Consider the following 19,426-nt stretch of genomic DNA (forward strand, 5'->3'; position numbering starts at 1 on the left):
AGCGTGACTAGGTTTGTGTCCCTTCAAGTTAGAGTCTACGCGCAGGATAAAATGGAGAGATACGACGCATACGTTTACAAGTATTGGGATGAAGTTTATTGATGGGGTTTATTCATGCCATGAAGTCGCGTACTGATGAAGAATGAGAGTAGGCGCAAGCACTGCAAGACCAGCAAGCAGCACAGGCTGTCGCGCAAACGCAGCAGCGGTCGTTTTGTTCTTCTTCCGCATGCGCATACCCGTTGGTGCATCAGCACAATTACACATATCGACGGGGGCAAAGCCTAGGCATCCTGGCCATTCAGAGAGTAGGTAAAATGGCGGGGTCGCCATACGGCTTTAGACGGTTGACGGGTGCAGTCTCGCGTCCTCCACGGCGCAAGTCTGGCGATAGTGTCACGGGCTGGACTATGTATTTCACCAGCGAGGTTGCTTTAATGACCCGGTGCGGACCGTGGTACCGCGCCAGACGTTTAGAAGAGAGGCCATGAACGCGTGGTGGTACCCATAGCCAAACAAGGGAGCCAGCAGGAAACGCTGGAGCTGCTTGATTGATGTCGCCATGTCCTTATTTTTTGTCGATGTTGATCTTCGCTAGTCAGGGAACGAGCCAATTGAAGATAGTCTTCTGCGCATATAGCGACTTCGAAAATGTTTTGAACACTCGGAGGCATCAGGGCTGTGCGGTAGTATGGTATCTAATGGATGGCAAGGCTCGCAGCCGTACAAAAGAACGAAGGGGGAAAAGCCAATAGTCGATTGCGTCGCGGTGTTGTATGCTAGGGTAACAAAAGGGTGTACGGTGTCCCAGTTGGTATGGTCGGAGGAGGTGTACATCCTCAACATGACGCCTAGGGTGCGATTGAACCGCTCGGTAAGATCATTTATCTGTGGATGGCAGGCGGTCGGTTTCCGCTAAGTGATGTTGCATTCAGCGAAGACTGCTTGGATTACGTCCTGCAGGAAGACACTGCTGCACTCTCAGCGTAGCATGCGAGGGGTCGATGCCCACAATAATCCACTGGTTTCCAGAACCACAACACGGTAGGGGGCCGGTCAAATGGGCGAGTCAAAACGGTCAAAACGCGGTCAAATGGGCGAGCCGGGCAGAGGAGCGGCTGCAACGTTCCAGTGACGTGTCGCGTAGGTGTCTTGCCTTTTTGACAGGTAGTGCAAGGCTGGACATATTTCTGCACAAAGCGGTATATTGTGCGCCCATAATATTGCTGACGCAGCCTTGCCTAACTTTTCCGGATTCCGGCATGAGCACGTTGAGGATCTGCATGGAAATTCGCGCAGATGTCAGAGCGCATATGACGAGAGATATCACGGAACCATTTCCGACCGTCTGGCATGTAACTGCGGCGGTACAGGATGTTGCCTCGCATGGAAAAGTGGACTGGTTGTCGGCGTGGCGCTCTTGTCGAATGGACAACATATGGATCGCTAAGGCAAGAAATGGATCCTTGCGCTGCTCATAAAGCATGTCAGGGGAGCGTAGTGGTGAGAAAGTGGGCAAGAGGGGTGATGAGTCACATCTGGTGGCACTGGTGAGCTGGACAGCGCATCGGCATCTGCGTGCTTGCGAGCGGAACGATATACGACACGAATGTCATATTCTTGTAAGCGAAGTGTCCAACGTCCTAAGCGTTCCGACGGGTCTTTCAAGGTGGAAAGCTAACATAGAGCGTGGATGTCTGTAACAACGTCGAAAGGACGGTCGTCAAGGTACGGACGAAACATCGTCAATGCCAAAATTTTCGCGAAGCACTTCTCTGCCAGGGAGTAGTTGCAATGTGGCCAGCGGTACCACACGAGAAGCAGAAAGGGCGGTTGTCGGGGTGCGCCACGCGTCTGAAGGACGGAAGAAGTGTTATGAGGGCCTGTAAAGCGAAGGCGACGTAAGATGTGGTGGTGGCGATAAGGGACCTGCATGCAGTGGGGGCGCGAGACCCCATCTGCGTAGCTGAGAGGTGAAGATGGGGGGGTGGCGGAGCAAAGCCGGAACTTGATGGTGCTGATGTCGCAGAAGTGAACTCTAGGGAGGACCTCGCAAATCTTGGTCCGCATGGCCCGCTTCAGTATTGGAGGCAGACTTGCGGCAGGCACATTCCTATGAGGGAGCAGGGAGATCTGTCGGCCTACTTCGTCTCTAATGAAATCTTTGATATGATAAGAGAGGGTGGTCGGGCGTACATTGCCACTTGCAGTCGCGATGCCCGAGATAGAGCCTGCTGGTGGCACATTTTGGCGAGCGATGGAACGTTGACGGCGCAGTTCATCGAAGCTCTGTTATAGCGCATGGACCAGCATGGCCACAGAGGTTGGGCTTTTGGCCAATCGCATCTGGAATGCGCCATGCTCTATCCATTTCAGAATGTTGCTTATGTTCTCTTCCTCCGGTATAGATTTGTTAAAACGCTTGCAGAGGTCTAGGACATCCTCAATGTAGCTGTGAATTCTGTCGCCAGGCTGCTGTGCTCGGTGGCGTAGACGCTGGTCAGCGCAGAGCTTGCGATCCTCGGTTCGGCCAAACGCTTCAGTCAAAAGGGTATTCAAGGCTGACCTATTTGGCATGTCGGATGCATGGTTGGTGAACCGCAGTTTAGCTACGTCAACCAAGCGCAAGATCGCGTAAGTGAACTTAGAGTCGTCATCTCACCTGTTACTTGCGTTACGCGTTCGTAGGAAAGCCGCTCTTCGACGTCGTGCTCACCGTTTCCGCTGAAAGGGAAAGCGGTGAGCACATCACTGCTTCGGTGATCACTGCAGCGGTGAACATCACTGCTTCGGTGATGTTGTCCGGTGGTCTTGAGAAGCTTGAGAAGACAGCGCTCCAGGTCGATTCAGGGATCTCAGTATCCTCCGCCAAATGAAATGAGGTTTAGTGAAGGATTTCTTGATGCGATGAAATCCTTTACTGATGAAGAATCTCAGTACGGCCAAGCACTGCAAGGCCAGCAAACAGCACAGGCTCTCGGGCAATCTCAACACCGGTCGTTCTCGTCTTCTTCCGCAGGCGCATACTCGTTGGTGCATCTGCTTCATTGCTGTGTACACAAGCACGAGCAAAACCTTGGTTAAGCTGATCGAAATGAACTACTCTGGGGAGCATAAGTGACAAACACAATTCACAGAAGAAATGTTACATTGTGGAGCTCTGCAAAAATTTATTTTTGTCACTTGCTTGCACAGTTCCCTACGTTTTGCTGACGACTGTGCGTTGTAAAACGGCGCACCTTCTGTGAATGCATGTATTTCAGTAAGGCTAAACTTATTTTAACTGCGAAGCCTTTCGTAGCGAACATCTGCGACTTTTAACCTATCTAATTGCCGATCTGTTTATCTATTCTAAAAAGACAGGGCGCGCAAACACGGACACAAGAAAGAAGTCAGGACGCCACAAACGGTGACTAACAACTGAGTAGATGCATGACGGCGGAAAAGAAAGAAGGCACGAAAACTTATCTGCGCATGCCCATGCAATAGGCGAACCTATCAATCCGGCACGCGTGGAGGCCTACGGAAAAGATAACTGTTAAGGCATTTGATTTCATCTTTATGAATGTAATCAATGGTTGGCTCACGCATGCGCTACCACTATTCTCGATATACCATACCTCAATCATCAGACGCGTTTCTTCATTTCTATTTCTATAACCCTCATCTAAAAGACGCGTAAGCTGTGTGTTAAAGCTATCACTCATTTTGTGCTGGTAGGTTGGAAGAAAGGCGTGTGTGTGCAGAAATCAGCGATATGTATTGGTGGTAAGGTTTCTCCGGTTGTTAGTGATTTATACCTTAGCAAGATTGACAAACTTTTGGAGGGTGTCTTAGGTAATAATGTCATTAAGGTTTTTCGTTATGTGGACGATTTTTTTAGTGGTGAGGGCTTTGAAAACATGGTAACCTCAGTGAGCGAAAATTTTCAATTAAAAGGAGGAGGGCTGAAATTTACTGAAGAGTTGCCTCAGAATAATGGAATACAATTTCTAGACATTTCTTTAACGTTTCAGAAGAACGACGGGTGCTGGCAGTATGCTCCTAGATATACAAAACCGCTATTAAATTTTTCGTCGAAGCATTCCAGGGTTGTAAAAATCGCCATGTCTTGCCTTGAGTGTGCCCTCAGCAAGTCGTGTGAGCACAAAATGAGTGATAGCTTTAACGCACAGCTTACGCGTCTTTTAGATGTAGGTAATCCCCGTGATGCAGTGGCCACTGTCGCTGAGCGTTTAAAGAAATCCACAGAAATCCACTATGGTAAATCCGAGCATGGTTGCAGAAAGCGATAGGAAGAAATTTATCGTAGGTATTCCGTACATTCATTGCAATCTTACAGGCTAAAGAAAGTTGGAAGTAGATACGGTGTTAACGTTGTTTTCACGGCTGCCAATAAGCCAGGTAAGATATGTGCCTCTGTGCAGAGGAATAATGAGCGAGTAAAAGACAAGAAGCGAACCGATATTTGTTTCGTAAAACACACAAACAAATTCACTAATTGCCGTACAAGCGTGGTGTATAAGGTTCCTTTCAGCTGCGGCCGCTTCAGTGTAGGACAGACGGGCCGCTGCATTAACCAAGGGTGTTTCCTGCTAAAAAAACATTGCTAATAAGTTCTTGTATATCGTCTTGGTTGTCTGGAATCTCTTTATATTCCATTGCATTACTGTGTCTATGTTAAAAGTATGTGCGGCGTGTGTAAGCAGATATAATTATTTATTGTAGCGGGCCTTTGTGAGGCCCTTCAATTGCAGATTTATATTTTCTGGGGTGTTCGAGTGATCTCGCCACTCCTTAGACGCTGCCTGCGTCGTGTCTCTTTGGCTGGTGTCCATAGCGTCCTGCAAGTCGCCGGACGTATGATTGAATGAGGGATTCGTACGTCGTGCAGACATCGTCTCAAGAGACGAAGTCTTTGACCCAACTTGGCAAGAGGACAAAGAGACATTCATGGCCTTTCCATAGGTTTGGCTGGTGCCGCAGCTTGCGGGGGCCACTGGTGTGCTCTGGATGAAAGCGGGCAGATCAGCCTAGGCTGCTTCCCCGGTAGAAATGAATAGCGATCGCCTCAGCATGCTACACGTACATTCGATAACCACATGATGCCATTGTGGTGCTGCAAACGTTGCACGACATAGGCAAAAGATGTTTCTCCTGCAAATTGCAGAGATTCGTGCTGACGTGCTTCGAAGAGAGTGATGTTTTTATTCACACTGATGGTTATTTCTTTTTCTTTTTAGCACGGAAGTGTTTGATGCCAGGGTTCCCTAAAACTTAACTGATGCATTTCCGTCGCTGATATGACGTTGGCAAAATACACAATAGCGCATGATGAATAAAAAATACGGAAAAGCTCTGTCGCAGAGAGCCGAACCCATGATCTCTCCGTCCGCGACGATAGTTAGGCGGCGCTCTATCGAGTGCGCCAGCGCCACACATGCACGAGGCGCTAGAAACGCGCCTTGCATCTCTCACGCATTCTAGATCGCAAGGTTCTCTCTGTTGGTTAGGCTAGGCGGGGTGGGGCGGTGCAGCCATCGGTGAGGGGTGAACTGACGTACTGCGTCATAACACTGACGAGCTCCGCTAGAAAGCGATTCGGCAACGACGCTGTTAAAGCGCCTCGATGAGAGCGAAGAAAGCTAGCCGCGATAGCATCGAGTCTCCTAAGACGCAGTTACGGTCTTGCTTTCTCGCTTGGTGTTAGCATGTGATGGCTCGTTGTCGGAGCAGTGCTGTTTCCGCATGCGCCCGTGGTGTTTCTCTGCCGAATACTGCTAAGAGTAAGATAGCAGCGACTGATGAAACTGCTGCAATAAGCACCACAGAAAGACAAGGATTTAGACGGGCGAGCGTCATGCATTCGTGGATTGAGACAGAGGCCAGCGGGACGTGGAACGCCTTCGCGCGCTCGCGGGACAAGCTAAGAACATCTGCCTCCCGTGATGCTGAAGCGCCGGGTGGTAATGTATCCATAAGCACAGGCGTAGGTTACTCTATTACTCGGGAGCGCAGACGGTGGCGTTTCCCTCCTTAATCGACAGCGCTTTGAAGTACACATCGAGTACCCGTGCTTCCTATGTACATGTGGATGCCGTTTTTTTCGCGGTTCTCGACACGCTGTGCCAAGGTGTATGTTAAAAACTTCAGCTAAGAACGGCTAAATCATGATCATTGGCGTTAGTCGTCGCGATAGAGATGTGCCGCTAGGCCTCAACGTAGGTGCATCGACGTCAAGCGGTGCTATAGCTGCCAAACACCAATGACATTGCCCCAGCTCTCATACATCGACACAATGAACAGTCAACTGCTTCTGTGCCGACATATTTTCGTTATACTTATTCGTATCATGAAGGGATCGGCCATATATTTTCCACGAAGCGCAAGACCTGGGGAGGAGTGGGGCTGATGCTGAAATTAACCCCTAATGACGTGTCACTAGGCATGACCGTCCCCTTCAATGACACGTTACAGCGTCTTAACAATGTGCTCCTGAGCTAATTGCCCTCATACCAGAACATCTCCGTTGAATGGTTTCTATGAGCCCTACTACGAAGCAACTGCCGGCCACCTTGGCGTATTGCATACGTATGACTGTGTGCTGCGCCTCGTCTGACGTGGTCTGTCGACGTTGCGTCGCCTCCTGCTCTTAATGTAAACGTCGCACGTGACCTGCCGCATCCCCTGTTGGAGTGCTTCAAGAGCTCTCCATCCATACGCAACCTTTATTCTGTGATGCTGTAGACATTCTGGGTTCTTCGCCTGAGTAAAACTTTCTCAAAAACTGGGTCGCCGCTGTCTTAGACCGCGCAATCAGTTATGACATCACTCGAGCGCTCCCCACCAGCGCTGCTACTGACGGTGCGAATTTTCCACTCTACAATGTTAATACAGCGAAACCTCTTATCAGATCACAGTAGCCGATTTTAGTTCTCCGCCGTAGTTCTCCGCCACCATCACTGGTGTCCATAAGCGTTGTCGCAGAAAATAAAACAAAACAAATGTTCTGGATCGTATGGCATTTGAACCCGGTTCATCTGCTTGGTAGTCGAGTATTTTTTCCCCGCACAACCACGTTGGTTTATTTTTATTACCGGTTTCATAACACGGCGTAAGCACCAATAGCGAATACTTCTGCAATGTAGACACAAATGCAGCAATGTAAAGACAGTCGACAAATTTGCGAGTAGTTACATTCTTGAAATTCCTTGAGGTAAGCCACGGGCTCGAGCCAGCAAAGCCATTCAGGAACAGCTTCTCGCCCTTTGAGAACTTCAATCTATTCGGGAATGCAGTTGCGATAAAACACGTGCGCAGGTCGCCAGTCAGGGTCACAGTGGAGATCAGCCATTCTAGCCCGCCATTGCCAATGGAGACAAGAAGCATTGTAAGATCGAAAGGCAGCAATTGTAATTTTCTACTGGTAAAAACCTGAGTGCAAGTGAGAGTGAGGCAAGTTCTTTCCTTACGTTCTTCGTAAAACACCCCAGAAGTGGACCCCCTCCCAAGATCGCAAAAGTACATGATCTATTGCCTCTGGCTTTCCTTGAGATAAAGAAATCGAAGCCCCGCGGCCTGTAAAACCCTCACTCTCCTCAAAAGTCCAAAGCGGCAGCGTACCCGAAAGTAACACAAAGAAATGGCGATTGCGTTTGGGTATATTTATATTTTCTTAAAACGTTTGGGGACACTGTTGCGCTTACCCCCACTATTTATTACATTTTACCTAGGTACCAGAAAAATGATGTCGTATATGTTTTTACACACTTTCGACCGAACGAAACAAGTATTCACTTCAAGACCTAAATGACAAAAAGCGGGCTCTGTTCACAACTTCCTAAAAAAACCCTACGTAGCTACGGGCATGCTTGCGGTGCTAGTAATGAGGTTAGGCAACAGATGGAAATGTGCGACTGCCATAATGCTCTTAAGAAGGAGTATCGACCATCCCAAAAGAAAGTAAAATGGTTAACTAGTTGCCACACAAATAGATGGGACATGCTGTGTCCTGCCTTTTTTTACTCCTCCAAACAGATTAGTCCTGTAACATATTTCCCAAGTGGAACTCCATTGAAGCATAGCAGATATCCTGTGAAGTTTTTGCACGTTAACTGGCTTACAACGCAACATATGCATCACACATGTTTTATACAATGACTCTGGTAAACATTGACAGAGAGGTGGTGTCTTGGACGCCTTTGTTTCATTTGTTTGGACCAGTATGCATTAGTGTCTTTATAGTGTTCAAGGGAACACCTAAGCACTTTACTGGAGTCATAAGTCATCGAGCGATAGCATAGGCATCGGAAGTTGACTATTCTCCGAGTAATATTCCCAGACACTTTCACCAGTTCAAGTGACTTCCTCTAAATTCTCATTTTTTTTAACAACGGCTAGGGTATCTTGTACAATTTATCTTATGGTACAACGCACTGCTACATCGTCAGTAAAGAGCACAACTTTTACCTAAAAAACGGCAGGAAGGGGAAGATGGAAGCTTGCGATGAAAAATTCGTTAACCAGGGGGTGGGTGCTCGAGCCGATGTTTCGACAAGTGGACTTGTCTTCTTCAAGGCTGGAACTGATTTCCTTCAAGGCTGGAACTGATTTCCTTCAAGGCTGGAACTGATTTCCAGCCTTGAAGGAAATCAGTTCCAGCCTTGAAGAAGACAAGTCCACTTGTCGAAACATCGGCTCGAGCACCCCCCACTCTTTACGGATTTTTTCAAAACTTCTACCTGGTTGTCAAGAAGTCTAAAACAACGAATGGTCCCGTTGCGTATTATTGCCAAGCATAGCTGTCAATGTACCGTGCCAAAAAAACGCCAGGCCTGCGCGGAAAGCGCAGCACAGTCACAGCTAAAGCTTTAAGAGCGGCATTTCTAGAGTTTCTAGAGCCCGGTGGCGGTGGCAGCGGACAACTACGGCGCCAAAAATGGCCGTTGTAGTGGTCTGATAACAGCTTTACCTGTAAAAAGAGTGGGCTTGCTGCGCAGCCCTTAGGTAAAGAACGTTCCAGCTCAATGGGAGGCCCCGGAATCTTTTACAAGAAAATCTGTTATGAGATCACAAAGGCCGTTTTTGGCGCCGCAGCTACCGCCACCGTTGCTCGTAACCGCTATCGCGCAAAATAAGACAAAAGAAAAACGAAATAGGAAAAAAAATATCCAGGAAGGAATGAGCCCAGTACTCTACATCAGAGCCATACCAGTGCTTGAAACTGCTTTGCACAAAGACCCCTATTGCAAAACCCAGCGCCACTGTGTACCAGCGTCCAGTGCCATGCCGGATTTCCATGCCCAGTGTCGCGCTGTATACTGGGCCGCTTGAGCGGCGTTTTACTGGGAGGCGCTGGGTGCTCAAGCGCAAAACCGCTCTACAGCGTTAAAATGGCGGTGCCTAGCTGCCCTACATATATGCAATAAAACCTCGTTGATACGAATCTCGCGGGGTTACCAAGAATATTCGTATCATCCGAAATTCGCATCACCAGAAAACATGCAAAATTAGTATGCGACAAAAGAAAGTTGGTATACGTTTGATTTAGTGTTTCTCAGAGCCGCAGCGACGTCATGAAGAGATCTGAATGATTGCCAGTAAAGATTTTAGACGAGAACGATCATACTTGTACTCGTAAATATACGGTGCATGCGAGCGTGTGTAATTAAATGAACCAGATGCGTTGTGCCCCGTGACCGCCAGTAGCCCCTTCCTAATCTTACTACGCTTTTTTGCATGACACCAAAGTACTGTGGCGAAAGTCACTTCAGAAACGCTTTGCACATGATAGATAGAGGCCAAGCTCCTTCACAAAGACCGTCCGCTTCGTTTCGCGGGGTCTTCGTCCACCTTTAATGGGACTTCCTGACAGACCCGTAGCCCGAGTTTCAGTCTTGTTTCATAGAACGTCTGATTGCGGGGACATGGCTTGCATCGACGTGGCAGGCACGTGTTAACACAGTACAAAGACGCTGCTGCATCGAGCATAGGAGCACGCGTGAACGCGTCAGAAAAAAAAAAACGCGACGTGGTCGTCATCTGTAGTCCAAACGCGAAGGCGCCTAAAGGCCTCCAAGATTCGCGCGCACTATCTGGGAGGCCACGAGGCGCCGTTGATGGTCGCGTAGCGCGCATGTCTACGCCCGCGCGTCGCTGCCACGTCTTCCGCGACAGCGTGGGCAGCACCTGTTCGTACATATGCGCTAGCGTACGTTGGTATCAAACCTCGCGGGGTGGAAGTCGGTTCGCAACAACCGTACTCCAATACATTGCAGGCTAATGTGCCTTGGCCGGGACCGCAGAAAAATTCGTATCACCCCGAAATTCGTACGAGCCGTGATCGTATCACCGAGATTTTACTGTATATTAGTAAAGCGAGTGATACAGAAAGCCTTAGTGCAATCAAAAAAGCCGAATGAAAAAGAAAAACGCCCGCCACAAGGACTCGAGATCGCCACCTTCTCATCCACAACCGAGCACTCTACCACCACGTCAGACCGAAACATGGCGACCCTATTGTAAAAAGACTAGTCAAGAGAGTGACACGCTGTAAACGTCTCATGCTTTGCTATCGCATAATGAACAAAGACGCGATCTCCATTTCCAAATCAAGTTTGCTTCTTCATTAGAAACAAACAAACAGCTGCTGGCAAAGAATGAAATGCCGATAATGGCAAGAGCGCTAAGTTACTTTAAGAATAACCGTCTTAACTCCGAAAAATATCAAATCGATCGAGGAGCAGGGTACAGTTGGACGGTTGTTACTGCCGATTTTAATAGCCGTTTCTTGCCCTTGTAAATGAACAACGTGTACAGAATTCTTGTGATGACTCGTTCGACAAGCACGCACGTACATGAATTCATACTGAGTAGATTTCCCGCGCGAGCGCCAATATTACTGCAAGGCGGGCGTGCCTGTTTACTGATTTGCAGTTCTATCGATCCCTACAGCTATAAAACCGCTCAGCAAAAACATATACAATTCACTTAAAAAATATGGCGGTGTGTTAGTTCCCTAACGCGTACCAGTTGACAGGTATGTGTTCAGACGCATGAGTCAGAGAAGTACCGGCGAGTGCGGCCGGCTGATTTCGGCGAGCCTGCGTCCGTTGCTGAAAGCGCCTCGCATCGAGGGTCATCGCTCGTTGTGCAGATACCGTATACAAGAAAAAATGGTTAATTTAGGGTAGCGGATGTTCATACTGTACTTTTCAGTCATTATTACATGTTGGAATTGCGTGTACTTAAACCAAGAACTGCCGGTGGCTTGTAGACGGACTCGGCCGCTAATCTAGGCCTAGCGCTGGCGGGGAGTCGCACTGGATAGGACGGATCTCGGTGCAGATGATTTGCGGTGGTTGAAGTTTCTGCATTTTGGCCTCGGAACCTTTTTTAACTTTTACTTAACACATAGCTGAGGAAAGTGGAAGTGCAAGAGTTGCCCGAGATGCCTTTCCGGAGTGGCGATATCGAACGGCGGCTGTTTTTCTGGCCTCCGTTGGGAGAGTTCACGAAGCCAGAGCTCATTTACTTCTTGGGAACTGCACGGCGTTTTAACGATTCGCTCTTCATGTTGAGATCGACGCCTCTAGACTTATAAACATTACAATAATGAGACACTACCGAAACTCATCACGGATGCAAAACTGAAATATATGCGCGGCATGCACAAAATGTGTATTCATTGCTGCTACGTGCTCCGCAAGAATTAACGGCGTTATTGGCACTGCATGGATTTAAAAAAAAAGCGTGCTAGAAAACAAAATGATCAGTGTTGACTGCTTTGCAGTTTAAAGTATATTTCTCCACATTCGTCACGGGGTACCAGACGGAGACGCAGCCTCGAACCGAACGCACTGGGAGACTGCACTGCTCAGCTTCGCCCTCGATGACCAACTCTGGGCCGTCCAGCGGGCCGAGGCCGCCGCCAGAGCTCAAGGGCTCGTGGCCGACGCCTTGGTGGGGATATTAGCCCAAATCCCCGAAGAACTCGCCGGACCTTTTTTTTTAATAAAGTTGCTCTCTCTCTCTCTCCACCTTCGTCAGATAAACATGAAACGTGACCATGATTTCGCATATCACGTACATCAAGAAAATAGTGCGCATCTCATCGTCTTTCTCTGCCAAGCTAGAACTTCTGACACATCTTCGGGACCTGTTAGGATAGCATCTATCGGTACCATCGAATCCAACATTCGATATTCAACGATATCGAAGCAGGCCGCCGCGCACAATACTGAAAGCAGCGCGTGGCACTGGCAGAAACAGCACAGGTTCCAGTATGAGCCAGCGCACACCAGTGAAAAATCCAGTACCTCCAACGCTTCCCAGTGAGCGCCCCTACCAGTGCGTGCCCTTACCAGTGCCCCTGCCAGCTCTTTCCCAGTGCGTTCACCGGAGTCCCAGTGAATCCGAGCTTATTCCAGTGTTCCCAGTACAATCCAGTGCCAAAAAACGTACTTGTATTACGCTGTGGATACAGTAATGGCTCTGGTTTTGGAAATGAGGACCATATACAGCGTTCATGTCGGGAAGAGAAACTTGAACATATGTAATGTAGCGTGGTAGAAGAGCCAAATAACAACCAGGTGCCACACAATGAGAATTGAACAACGTGGGGGTTGTTGAATGCTTCCAACCCATTACAAAGAGCTGTATTGTAATTCTTCATCGTCATCAGCCACAGCATCAACAAAGTTCATATAATGCCTTAAATGTGTTTAGCGGGTACGACGGTTTTCCGCAGAATGACGAAAAATGGCATAGTGGCTGCTTCCGTACTGCAAAAAATTTTGATAAATTATAGCGTAGCGGGTCCCTCGCAAGTAAACTTCTATTGGTTGCCACGGAAGCCCATAAGGCTCACATGATCCACTTCTTCAGGGTCTCATGTAAGTTATTTCCCTCTGTCTCTCTTTCTCACGTGAACGTATGCTATATAACGTGGGGGCAGAGTGAATTCGTTCAGAGTGAATACGTTCGGACAGTAGAGTGAATACGTTCACGGCAGAGTTCAGGGCAGAGTGAACACGTTTGCACAGTAACACAATGCGAATTACGTAACTAGTGGGTTGTTTAGAACTTCCAACCCATTACAAAGGGCTAAGCCAAAATTATTCATCGTCATCAGCCGTCGCATCAACAATGTGCACATAATATCTTACACATTTGTAACAGGTACCTCGCTTCTCCGCAGAGTGACGAATAATGGCGTAGTGGGTGCTTCCCGACTTCACAAAAGTTTTGATTCATGGCGTAGTGAGGAGCTTGCTAGTGTACTTGTAGTAGTAGGCCCAAGAGAGTTTAAAACGGGCTCTAGAAATGCCGCTCTTGCAGCTTTCGCTGTGACTGGGATGCCCTTCCGCGCAGGCCTGGCGTTTTTTCTTTAAATAAATAATGGCGTGGTAGCTCTCTTATGCGCGAGGGTTACCCCGTCCTGCAATCACCAATGAAATATTAGCATCTGCAAGTATGACAAGTAGCACAATGTGCGGTGTGCAGTCAAATGTCTTCTCTAAATCAAGCTGGAAGATCGCAACAGCAGAAGGAAAATCAGCACAGCACTGAAGGAGACAGCGCATCTTGTCTGTGTTCGTTAATGCTGAGCACCCCTTGATGCCACATGCTTGGTGCTCGCAACTGTGTCTGTAGAAACGCAGATCAATGTGTCTGTATGAAGTAACTCGTCTGTATGAAGTAATTTTATTTTGCTTTGTTATATGTCATTGGCTTAGAATAGTACGTGTCTCGGCGAATGACGGAGGTAATGCTATGGTTGTATGAGCTTCTTTAAAAGCAACCTGTTTGACTGACGACAGTTTTGTTTGAGGGGCGTTGTAATACATTGTACCTAGACCATCTGGCTTAGGTGCAAGAGCGAGAGTGTTTTATTGCCTTTTCAAATTCACAAACTGTTACAGGCACCTCTAGCACCTCTTTCTTTTCGTGCGATAACTGCGACATGCGGCTTCGGAAAACGTCCTCGAACTTTTTAGATCAATTAACACAGCGGCAAAAACCCTCGTAGTACCGAACGAATGCAACTCGGACAGTGCTGATAGTGCTTACCTGGATGTAATTTTCCTCTATTACTTCGATATGATACGCGCGCATGGGATTTATCGATCACATGCGCGAGATTGGTGGGCGTCTCGCCTATCATCCACGCATTTGCTCTTGCGCAAAAACGGGCTCCTCTGCAGCGTTCCTGTTCAAATAGCTCCGTTTTCCGTTGTATAATTTCATATATCTTCTCTAAGTGCACCTAGCTCTTCCTCGTGCTATGAATATCTAAATTGTAGTTTTGGGTTTAATTTCCTTCATTTCTTCTTCATGTTTTAAAGCACTGAGCCTTCAAATGGCCTTCATTTAAACGCGTCGCTTTACAAGTTTCCATTCCTGGCAAGGTGCCGATCAATTTCGTATTCTTAATATCCTGAATAGAGTAGTTGTTGAAAGTATTGTCGCGAATAAGTTCAGCGTTAAATTTCTGCCAGTCCCAAGTAAATTTAGTCTCTTTTTCTTTCAATTCAGCGCTAACATTGCAAGAGACAGTGGGCTAAGAAAGAAACAGACATTGCTGCGTAACTTTTGCTTTCATCTAGCGGCTCCCCTGTTATGCATATCCTATCGAGACGTGCATTACTGGTTCCCTGAAAATGCCTCGAGCAATCGTCAAGCCCTGCTTCGAGGTACTCATCTACGTCATTCAAGTTGGATTCATTCAGAAATTTGTAGAGAAATTCATTCAGGTGAGGATTACGCTAAAGCGGGCACCAATTTTGTCGGGTAAAATTCCGAGGAGTTACTGAACAGCGACGAAGTGCAGGAGTGACATCATTGTGAGGTAGAGGCTGGGAAGTCCTATGCTTGGGAGGAGGCCGGAGAGTCTCCGGATCACGAAGACGAGTTAGCAGGGGTCGTTGAGGAGAAAAAAGAGGAGAACACAGCAGGGGAAGATGGCGCGAAGAGAGGTGGCCTTGTAAACTGCGATGGAGCAGGTGATGCAGAGAAAAACTTCGAGGAGGACGCTCAGGTGCCGGCAGTCAAGAACAGCAACAGCGTCCTCCTCCTAAATTTATTCAGATGTCAGGTGTGTGATAATATGGGCAGCAGAGTGATACCGGTGAAGACGAGAACGAAGAGCGCACGGGATCGGGAAGCGCGTGATGGCGTACGAAGCAGCGCCGCGTGCAAGGACAGACTGTTCTCGGCTGGACGTCCGGTCCGGGGAACTAGGCGGCGTCCTCCTCGAGGCGCTGTACTGTCCTTGACTCCGGCTGGGGGACTGGCCAAGGGGCCAGGCCATCCGCTGCTGTTCCGGCTGCCGTTCCTGACAGCTGGACAACCGGTGAACAAGGCATGCACTGCGGCGGTGACTGGCCCAGGCACCAGGCGAGATTCCGCTGTTGTGGCTGCCGTCCCGAGTGCTGCGAGTTCCAGTTTCCTCTGGGCCGCTGGTGCTGCTGCCGTTCCAGGAGGCTGGCACGACCCCGGAGTGCTGCTGAGACGATTACGGCGGCTGAGAGCTGTCGCTCAGCTACAGAGCTTCCAAGCTACCCGTACCCTCCTCCTCCTCCTGCTCCTGCTGCTGCAGAAGGCCGTGACATGGCGTGGGCCAACTCACGTTGAGGACGCCAACGAGTCAGGCGGCGCGTTTCCCCGAGTGATTGGTGTCCAACAAGCCCAGCTAAACACGGCGAGAGACTTCTAACTTAGAGACAGATTTAGTGCAGGACTGATGTGAGAGAATATTTTCAGAGATACTTCATTAATAGTTACTTTTTCCCTGTAAATACACGTGTGTGTGTGTGTGTGTGTGTGTGCACTCGTGGCTCGATTGTTCCTTGGCTAGCGGTCCTGGGCCCAAACCTGACACTACGTCACAAGGTGGTAGTGTGGTTGCGGCTGGGAGCGAGCCGACCGTAGAAGAAAAGGACAAGTGGACGCTCGCGCTCGCGTTGGTCGCCGCTCGCGTCGTGGATGCTCTATCTCAACGCAGGTGTCGAGTAGTAAAGGCCTGTGGCTGGGTTGTTTCGGCGCGCCTTCTCTGAGGGGTTTCAGGCAGCTGCTGGCCCAGACCACTACAACTGTGTCTTCGAAAAGCACACTGAACTTCAATAGGCACCCAAAATACTGCACTCAACACCTATAAACGCCAGACGGCCCTGTGGTTCTGACGGTGATGAAGGCGGTAATTGGTGTGTTCAATACGAAGCTCTTTATTGGGCGAACTTGTGCCCAGAAAACTAAGCAACTACAGGCACAAGCATGGCGCGCCATACACTCAAAGCGCCAATGACCGTAGTGGGCCGGCGGTAATCCCATCAGCGGTAAGACGCGCCGCCATTATTACCTGTCGCATTCAAGAATCTATCCGTATCGTTAGTCGCCGCGTTGGCTCCAGAAGGAACTCTACTGTTAGAGTTGCGCGCTCAAGTTCGTAGAATGTAAAATAATCGGGAATGTGCAACATGCCGGGTTGGTGCGCGCAACTCAGTGGATACACGAGTAGCCAGTTGTTCACACGGAAGAAAAGATTCACCTACGATTACAATACACCCTATTGCGATTTCTGAGCGCACCTCCGCGTTAGGATAACGGCAACTGTGTTTGAAGTTGTGGCCGTCCGCAGTTATAGCAATGTAACATTCGTTACATATTGCCACAGAAACTGACAGTGCTCGAGCGCTACGCATTACACTCTGTGCATTGCAGGCGTCAAAAACAAAGCGAAACGCCGACGGCCCTCGTGTGCTACGCACACCACTCTATGCAATGCACGCGTGGCGAACAAAATGAAGCGCCCACAGCCCCGTTACCACAAACAAAGCCAACCGCAGTGCATTTGACAACCCTGAAAGCACACGAGCTCCGACCGAGGGGCAGCGCGCGACACGGAGGAAGTAACCGAGGTGAGAAGCCAGTGACTCGCGAGTTCGCTAACGTACACAAAACCCCCATTGTTCCCTACAGTAGGAGGCATTTCAAAAGTCACGCAAACACATACAAGTGTCCAGAAGTGCAAGCCACTCAGCAACTTGAGCCGCTTCTTTTCGGAAGGCATACCTCGTCGATACTGGTGGCTTGGCGTATCTGTCGATCATGCGACTTTTCTAAAGCGAGTAAAATATTTACACAAATAAACCCTACGGTATAGTATTCTTGGGGCTCTTTTTGGAAGGAAGGGACCTAATACCATGTGCTGTGATTAGAAGGTCTTTCCTGATTGTTCTCTTTAGAATGTTCCAGGAATAAAAGGCGCCACGACAATGCTTAAGACAATGCTCCATCGTCTCAGGTTTGTTACAGAGTCTACAATTTACAGTCGAGGGCAAGTATATTGCTTTCTCATTGCGCCATATCTTCACTAGTAGATTGGATCTGTGCAGTTTAAAGAAAAACGTTTTCGCTGATGGCGATATACACATTCTACGTACACGGAATAATACATCATGACCAGGAAAAAGCAAATATGGCAGTTGGCATAGAGGTTCTGGGAAAAGGTATTCAGGAGTGCAGTGGTTCGGGTTGTTCTGTCTATATTATATAAATACTCTAATGCAAATCTGGCTTTCAACAAGTTGACAGCATCAAAAATTTCTGTGAAAGGGGTATTGACACAAAATTTCGCGGCCGAGATAGCTTTCGGGATCGATTCCCGTGAACATGCGTACATGATCTGTAAATTATGAACAGCGAATATGGCTTCGAAGGTATTTTAGATGGATTTTGAAGTTTGCGTGAGCAATCGATATCCTCGCTCTATTGACATCCGCAAAGGTGACCCTCGTTGACCCCCTACTTCCATCACGTGGCCACGCTGCAATAAGTTATGATGACGTCATAGCTGCCATTTTGCAGCAAAAGCTGTTATGAGATCGCAACAAGGGTCGTTTTTGGTGCCGCTATTGTCCGCCGCCGCCGGTGTCCGCAAGCACTATCGCTCAAATAATAAAAAAACCGAAATAAAAAAATTTCCAAGACTACACGATGTTAGAACCTGGGCCCTCTGCGTGGGAGTCTAGTGTTTTACCTAGGGGTCATGCCGGTGAATAAACTGCTTTGTGAAAAGGGCCTATACAGGCTTCATATCGGGAAAAAACCATATCAACATATGCAATGTAGCGTGGTAGAAGAGTAAAATAACAACGACGGGTCACAACGCAAATTCTGTAACCAGGCGTCACACAATGCGAATACGGAACGAGTGGGTTGTTGAATGCTTCCAACCCATTATATAGGGCTCTCCAATAATTCTTGATCTTCATTAGCCACAGCATCAACAAAGTGCACGTAATGCCTTACAGGTGCTTAGCAGGTACCACGGTTCTCCGCAGAATGACGAAAAATTGCATAGTGCCTGGTTGCCTATTTCATACAATTATGATGATTTATAGCGTAGTGGGTTCCTCGCAAGTGCACTTCTATTGGTTGCCAAGGAAGCCCGTAGGGCTCCTATGAATCATTTCCTCAGGGTCTCAATGAAGTTATTTTCCCTCTATCTATCTCTTTCTCACGCTTGCTTATTTTATAAAGCACGGTGGGATAGTGAAGTAACGTCCGGGAGTCACACAATGCGACTTACGTAACTAGTGGGTCCTTTAAAGCTTCCCACCCATTGCAACAGGCTCAGCCATAATTATTCATCGTCATCAGCCATCGCATCAAGAAAACGCACATAATTCCTTACAGATGGTACCTCGCTTCCACGCAAAATGACGAGTAATGTCGTGGTGCGTGCTTCCCAAGTTCACAAAAATTATGGTTTGTGGCGTAGTGGGTACGTTGGTAGTGTACTTGTATTAGTAGCCAGAAGTGAGTTGAAAACAGGCTCTCGAAACGTTGCTCTTCGAGGTTTCGCTGTGACTGTGCTGCGCTTTCCGCGCAGGCCTGGCGTTTTTCTTTGCCGGGTTCGCTTCAGCAGCCTACTTCTCGGCGGCTGCTCGCGAACCGCGCGGAAGTGCGTCATATTTCTGTGTGCTGACGTGATCGAGCGCTGCACCTGCTATGTGATGATAGTTGCAGCCGCTGACTTGTTTTCGAAACCGAAACTAAAACTGGTCAGAAATGAGGAGCTTGTAATTAATTATCCGTCGCGCGCTGCCGCAAACGATGTGCCGTGTTGTGACTAACAAACCCCCAGCAACACATTGCAGCAAAACAACGCGAGGCCAACACTTTTGTGTCCGTTTCCCTTTAAGAAACCCGACAACTGCGATTCCTTAACAACACTTGTCGTGACACAAAGAAAATAAGGTGGTAACTCACACGGTTTCCAAGAACTGTCAAAAGAAATGGGTGACATATGTCCTGAAGATAAAAAATCGCAACACCAACTGTCGTAGAAACAAATGCACCAGATTGACGCCACCCTTCCCAAGTGGAGGAAATAGGCTGTCTCATCTCAAAGCTTCCCATGTAA

This window comes from Rhipicephalus sanguineus, chromosome 9 (genome assembly GCF_013339695.2).
Source record: "Rhipicephalus sanguineus isolate Rsan-2018 chromosome 9, BIME_Rsan_1.4, whole genome shotgun sequence".
NCBI classification, from domain to species: domain Eukaryota; kingdom Metazoa; phylum Arthropoda; class Arachnida; order Ixodida; family Ixodidae; genus Rhipicephalus; species Rhipicephalus sanguineus.